Raw genomic sequence first — 6539 nt, 5'->3', positions numbered from 1 at the left:
TAAGTTTTTCTTAATTTTTCAATGCAGGGCTCAATGAAACTTGATTACTCTTTGAATTTGTCTACAACTTATGAATGCATTTTGGCTATCCATCTTGGTCAGAAACATAATAGACTTTTTTTTAAATGAAGTAAAATAAAGAGTCTTGAAAACCTTTGTTTATCTACCCGTTTTCATTCTCTTAGGATTGAGTGTACTTTTTTCCCAAAGACAACCTACATGGTGTTTGTTCAATCCACTTATGTTAGTCCTTCAGGGACACACTATTTATTTCAGAATGTTTTGGGTAAGATCACTGTATAGATTCAGTTAGAATCCCATGTGAAAAAGAGAATATACAAAGAGAAATGTGAAGATGTTAGGGTGTTCTACTTTTGTGCCAAATGGAGGAATTTTTGTTATCTTCTCTAGGAGAAGTCTAGCCAAGACCCCTTGGGGAGTGTTTTAAATGATTGCTTCTTACATAAAACACCAGTTCCTGATGAAGACAAACCTCACAGTCTCTCCAGCCCTTTGTCCTATGGGCTGTCAGTGGTGTGGAAGACGCTGGGAAGCGGAGACCGAAGAACAAATTGTTTTCTTGGAGTCTACATTCTTCTGACTTAATGGGACTTCCAAGGAACTCAGAGTTACTCTCTCCACCGCATCAGTCACATTTAAATGGCATGACAAAAACTTTTAAGAAAATAAAAAAGTGAGACTTTTAAGAAAATGGAAAATAAGACTTATTGTATAAAATCAAACTAGAGCTGGGCTGGAGCAATAGTGCAGTGGGTAGGGCATTTGCCTTGTACACGGCCAACCCAGGTTCGATTCTTAGCATCCCATATGGTCCCCCGAGCACTGCCAGGAGCAAATCCCGAGTGCATGAGCCAGGAGTAACCCTTATGCATCGCTGGATGTGACCCAAAAAGCAAAAATAAATAAAAAAACCAAACCAGAGCTTATTTTCAATTACACACACACACACACACACACACACACACATATATATATATATATATATATATATATATATATAAACCCAGCCAGTTTCTTTTTAAAAGCTAAGCAGTATAAAGCCTACTACAAATTCAAGTAACTGGTTTTGAAAATACAATAACTAAGGCATTTATTCTTGAACACTAGAAGAACAATAAATAATTTTATCTAAAAGTTATTTCATAGGAATTCCCATATTGCACATTCCATGATTCTGATGTTCTGCTAATCGAAATTGTAAGGTAACTCCACTTTTTTCTCACATGGTTTAAAGTGTAACATTGAATTATAGGATGTCAAAGCAGCATTTTCCCTTTGCAGATGTTATCTGGAAATGTATCTCAAGAGATAATTTTCACTTCGAAATGAAATTTTAAAAACAAAGAGGTGATCTGTCATTAAAAAAAAAATGATGGTCTCTCTACCCTGCCATGAAGGATTGTTGAGCTGAGCACTGAGCCTTGAGTAAGCCCTGAGCGTTACCCGGTATGGCCTGAAAAACAAACAAACAAACAAACAAACAAAAAACACCAGGGAGGGGGAAAAACAAACAAGAAAATGAAACAGAAACTGGAAGATGTTCTAAGTCAATGCCTCTTCTTTACATCAGTCCCAAAAAACAAGAAAAAGAAATGACTTCTCAACTGAGGAGTTCCTAGGAGCTAAAGCACAGCTGAGGCTGGGTAGACATCTAATTGCAGCACAGCTGAAGGTTCATTCCTCCATGTAAAAGAAAGGAAACACACACACACACATGCACGCACGCACGCACGCGCACGCACGCGCACGCACGCGCGCCCATGTGCTTACAAAGAGGTTCTTCCCATCAAAGTCCTAAGCAAAGTATAATTTTCAGAGGTGGTGGAGGCCAGAGCAGACGCAGCTGTGGCCTGGAATGTGAGGTGACCAGCACTTGTATCTACAGCTCATTTTCCTAGGAGACCGGCTTAGTGTGTGTCCTCAGCCAAACTCATTTTTCCAGAGGAAAATGGAAAGTCTAAGAGACTCTCTTCAGGAGCTTCAGAGCAAAAGAAGGATCAGGTTACCATCCATATTAATTCAGGGCCAGATATATAAGTTTTCAGCACTGTGAAGACGAGCTGCTTCTCTTTCCTAATACTAGGAACAAAGCAAGGATGGTCTCACTTCTATTCAATACATCATCGAAAGTTCTAGCTGGAGCTGGAGCAGGAAAAATAAACAGGGCATATGGATTAGGAAAAAAAGATATGAAACTCTCTCTTTCTGCAGATATTATGGATTTATCTGCATAGAATTTCCAAGTGGCAAAAACTACTCCTAAACTACTCCTAAAATTAACCAGAGCATTAATCATGATAACATGACACAAATGAATGTACAAAAATCATTTTTATTTCTGTATATTAACAATGAATAGTGGGAGACTGACGTTAAACATACAAGTTGTATCAGTTAAAAATTAAAGCACTGAAATGTATGTATATTATCATATGTAAACGACTTGAATGCTGATGAAAAATTCCAGAATTACAGAAATGTAGATAAGTGCTATGGTCAACAAGATGATTCAGCATAACAAAAATGTCAATTTTCCGTAAGTGAATATACTGATTTAACACAATTTCTATCAGTCCTTCATTGACAGTTTTTATAGGTAACTCTTAGACTTAGTAGATTGTCAGAGGTAAAACTATTTTTTTAAAGTTTAAAGTGGGAGGAATTAGTCTACCTCATCAATAGAAATCTTAACCCAGACTTGATCTGTTGGCAGAGACAGATCAATGGAAGAGATGAAAAGGAGGCTCAGTAATATGTTCAAAACTTAATTCAATGGAAAAAATACTTGACAAATAATTCTGGAGAAAATGGACAATGTAGACAAAATTTAATCTCAACTTGTGTTTCATATGTTATACAAGCATTAAATTAAATTTGCTCATGGATTTACATGTAAAATACAGAACTGTAAAACTTTAGAAGAAAATCATGGTAGGAAACCTTTAATAGCTAGCATATGTCTTATATTTGACATTGAAAACTTTATATATAAAATAATAAATAACTCCTACTTTATCAAAATTAAAAACTGCTGGTTTGTTTTCTTGCTTTTTTTAAAAAAAATTGAAAAATTCTTCTGAAATGATAAAATGAGAAGCTGAAGTCCAGGAGAATAGACTTGCAGAAAAATCTAAATTATGAGAATATAAAGTTTATAAACATACATCAATGTTCAATAATTTAAAAAATTTTCAATTAGAAAAAGAAAAAATATGGAGAAGATACACAGCTCCAAATAAATACAGGGAATAATAATCTCTTTAACCAGCACAAAATTTAAATTGCAATAATATCTCACTGTATATACTTATAGGCATTGTAGCACTCTCCTCCTGTTGTTCATCAATTTGCTTGAGCAGGCACCAGTAACATCTCCATTGTGAGGCTTGTGCATGTCAAATGTGTTACAGGTAGCTTGCCAGACTTTGTTGTGCAGGTGGGATACTCTCGGTAGCTTGCCGGGCTCTCCGAGAGGGGTGGAGGAATCAAACCCGGGTTGGCTGTGTGCAAGGCAAATGCCCTACCCGCTGTGTTATTGCTCCATGACCAAAAAAGTATGCATTTTATGCATGTATTTATGTACATATATTATACATATTTTATATTTATATAAATATTTTGTTATGCCACCAAATGCTAAATTGCTAATATGTTATTAAACATCTCATGTAAAATACTTTTCAGTATTCAAATGGTTAGCAATAAAGAGGTAACAGACAACTGGGAAATCTTTAGATAATTGTAGTATCAGTGAGTAGAACATGTAATATAATGAATAGAACAAGCCAATCCTGAAAGGGCACAAGCCTTTGGTTTCCATTATTGAGATGATAGAAGTACAGACACGGAGGATAAATCAGTGGGCTTCAGAGGCATCAGCGGGTAAGAGCTGTGTGTGAAACAGCAATGGTTATAAAGAGGCAACATAAGGAGTTCTTGTAGCAATGGAAATATTAGGTAACTTGGTGGTATCACAATCAGTGTCCAAGTTGGGATTTTTGTGCTCAGTTTTGCAAGATGTTACCATTGGGCAAAAATTATCAGAGGTACATAAGGAGTGCCCTAAATGATATCTTAAAACTACATTGAATCGTGCTCGCTTCGGCAGCACATATACTAAAATTGGAACGATACAGGGAAGATTAGCACGGCACCTGCGCAAGGATGACACGCAAATTCGTGAAGTGTTCCATATTTTTTGCTGAAAGTAGACTCTAGACCAAACATGATTGCCACTCAGTGCCTCTTTTGCAAACCACAACACCCAAAAGGAGAGAGAGAGCAGAGGGGAATGCCCTTCCACAGAGGCAGGGTGGAATGGGGGGGGGTGGGGGGCGAGAGGGATACTGGGATTCGTGGTGGTGGGAAATGGGCACTGGTGGAGGGATGGGTATTTGATCATTGTATAATTGAAACCCAAGCACAAAATTTGTAAGTCTACAACTGTACCTCATGGTGTCTCACTAATAAAAATTTTAAAAAAACTGCATTGAATCAGAAATGATCTCCAAAGCAAAGTTTAATTGAAAGCCAAAGGAACAATTTATCCTCTTGCCTTTGTCTTTAGACTACTGTTTGAATATACCTGAGGAGTTCATAACCATTCATCTTCAGAGGAAAGTAGGAAGTGCTTGATAAATATCTAACAATAGTGTTTAAAGTCCAGACACTGGCTCATAAATCATGCATAACTTTAAACTAGTCTACAGCTGTCTGTGTGTGACTGCTCCAATCACGGTATGGCAAGCCCCATACAGTGCTTAAGAATGGTGCTGACTCCCATAAAATGAGCTAAGATGAAGCCACAGATTTGACACAGTACCCTGAAGATGTATTTACCCATCTGGTGTGTTTACTACTGACTCCAGTGAGGAACTCTTCAGAGATACAGAAATGTATACCCTGGTTTGGAATTAATGGAATCTGTTTTCAGGGGAGGCACTTAGCGTTTTATTTTATCAGTGATTATTTGCTTTCTCCATGCCCAGGGAAATTGAGGCCCACAAGATCAGTTAGATTTTTGAATTTTGCTATTTCTCTTAAAGTGGTTTAGAATGGCTTCTCTGTGTCTTTGTAGTCCTGCTAATTCATTGTTCTGGTTAGCAGATTGATTTCTCTTTAATGGTTTGCTAAGAACTCACTTTCAGAGTACCCTGGAGGTTTCTCTTGAGTATGTCACCAATGTGATATACTATGTGGTTGGGTTCTCAAAGGAGTTTCCCTCTTCTCTGTTTGGTCTGTGTGTCCAGTGACAATTTGCTTCATATGGGATTGTACAATGACATGCTGGTGCTAACTCAGTAGATTAGATGATCAAAAAAAGTGGGGGAGGGAGTTTTCTGGGTCAAAGTTCTGGTTTGATCCCTGGCATTGCAAATGGGCTCCCCGAAGCACAGCCAGGAATGAGTGTGAAGCTAGAGTAAAGTTCCTGGAAGTGTGACTCCAACTCCGCCAGCATCCCCAGGTTGCTAAACAAAGTCCCGAGTTCTTGAATGCTTGCATTTCCCACTCAATATCTTGCTTTTTCCGAAGTTGAAATCATTTAGTAAAGTAAAGTAAAGTAAAGGCCCTCCCGTTGATCATCGATTTGCTCGAGCGGGCCCAGTAACGTCTCCATTGGAGACTTTGTTGTTACTGTGTCTGGCATATCGAATACTCTCGGTAGCTTGCCGGGCTCTCCGAGAGGGGCGGAGGAATCGAACTCGGGTCGGCCATGTTGGCTACGTGCAAGGCAGACGCCCTACCCGCTGTGCTATCGCTCAACTGCAGTTAAATCTCCCATCTCATGAGCTGCTAAGAGTCATCCTGAACACGGCTCATTTGGGGGCTCCCAAGTGCCAATCACTCCCCTCTCTGCTGCATTCCCTGCTCCGGAATCCCTGTGCTCGTTGCATGCTGTACCCCATCTCTGCTAATAAAACATTGCATATATTGATTTTTAGTTCGTTCGGAGGTGTTTTTTTTTTTCAATTTGGTTCTCTTTGGGTTTTGTTTTGTTTTATGTTGGCTTAATGACAGCTCTTTTATTTATTTCGTTAGTTATTTTTAATCGAATCATCATGAGCGACACTGACAGAGCTTTTATACAATGATCGAACATCCATCCCTCCATCAGTGAACATTTTTCACCACCAATATCCCCAGTATCCCCACTACGATCTTACCCCTCCCCCTGCCTCACTGGCAGACATTTCCCCCCATACTCTCTCTCTCTCTCTCTCTCTCTCCTTTTGGGCATTATGGTTTGCAATACAGATACTGAGAGGCTATCACTTTTGGTCCTTTATCTACTTTCAGCACACATCTCCCATCCCGATCAATCTCTTTTTTAGTGATCCCTTCTCTATTCCAGCTGCCTTCTCCCCCAGCTAATGAGACAGGCTTCCAAACATGGAGGAATCCTCCTGGCCCTTGTGTCTACTGTCCTTGGTTGTCAGTCTCATAGTATGTTATTTTATATTCCACAAATGAGCACAGTCTTTCTATGTATGTCCCTCTCTTTCTGACTCATTTCATTT

At 38.8% G+C, this 6539-nt stretch overlaps 1 non-coding gene across 1 annotated transcript; it reads left to right on the top strand.

Annotated features, from left to right (window-relative positions):
* Window positions 1-4113: 4113 nt before the first annotated feature.
* Window positions 4114-4220, top strand: LOC130041100 (U6 spliceosomal RNA). The gene has a single exon (XR_008795051.1). It is a non-coding gene; the product is annotated as a U6 spliceosomal RNA (small nuclear RNA).
* The last annotated feature ends 2319 nt before the right edge of the window (window positions 4221-6539 follow it).

The sequence above is a fragment of the Sorex fumeus genome, unplaced genomic scaffold, assembly GCF_029834395.1.
Source record: "Sorex fumeus unplaced genomic scaffold, SorFum_2.1 ptg000097l, whole genome shotgun sequence".
NCBI lineage: Eukaryota > Metazoa > Chordata > Mammalia > Eulipotyphla > Soricidae > Sorex > Sorex fumeus.
This window is presented reverse-complemented; position numbering and strand designations above follow the sequence as displayed.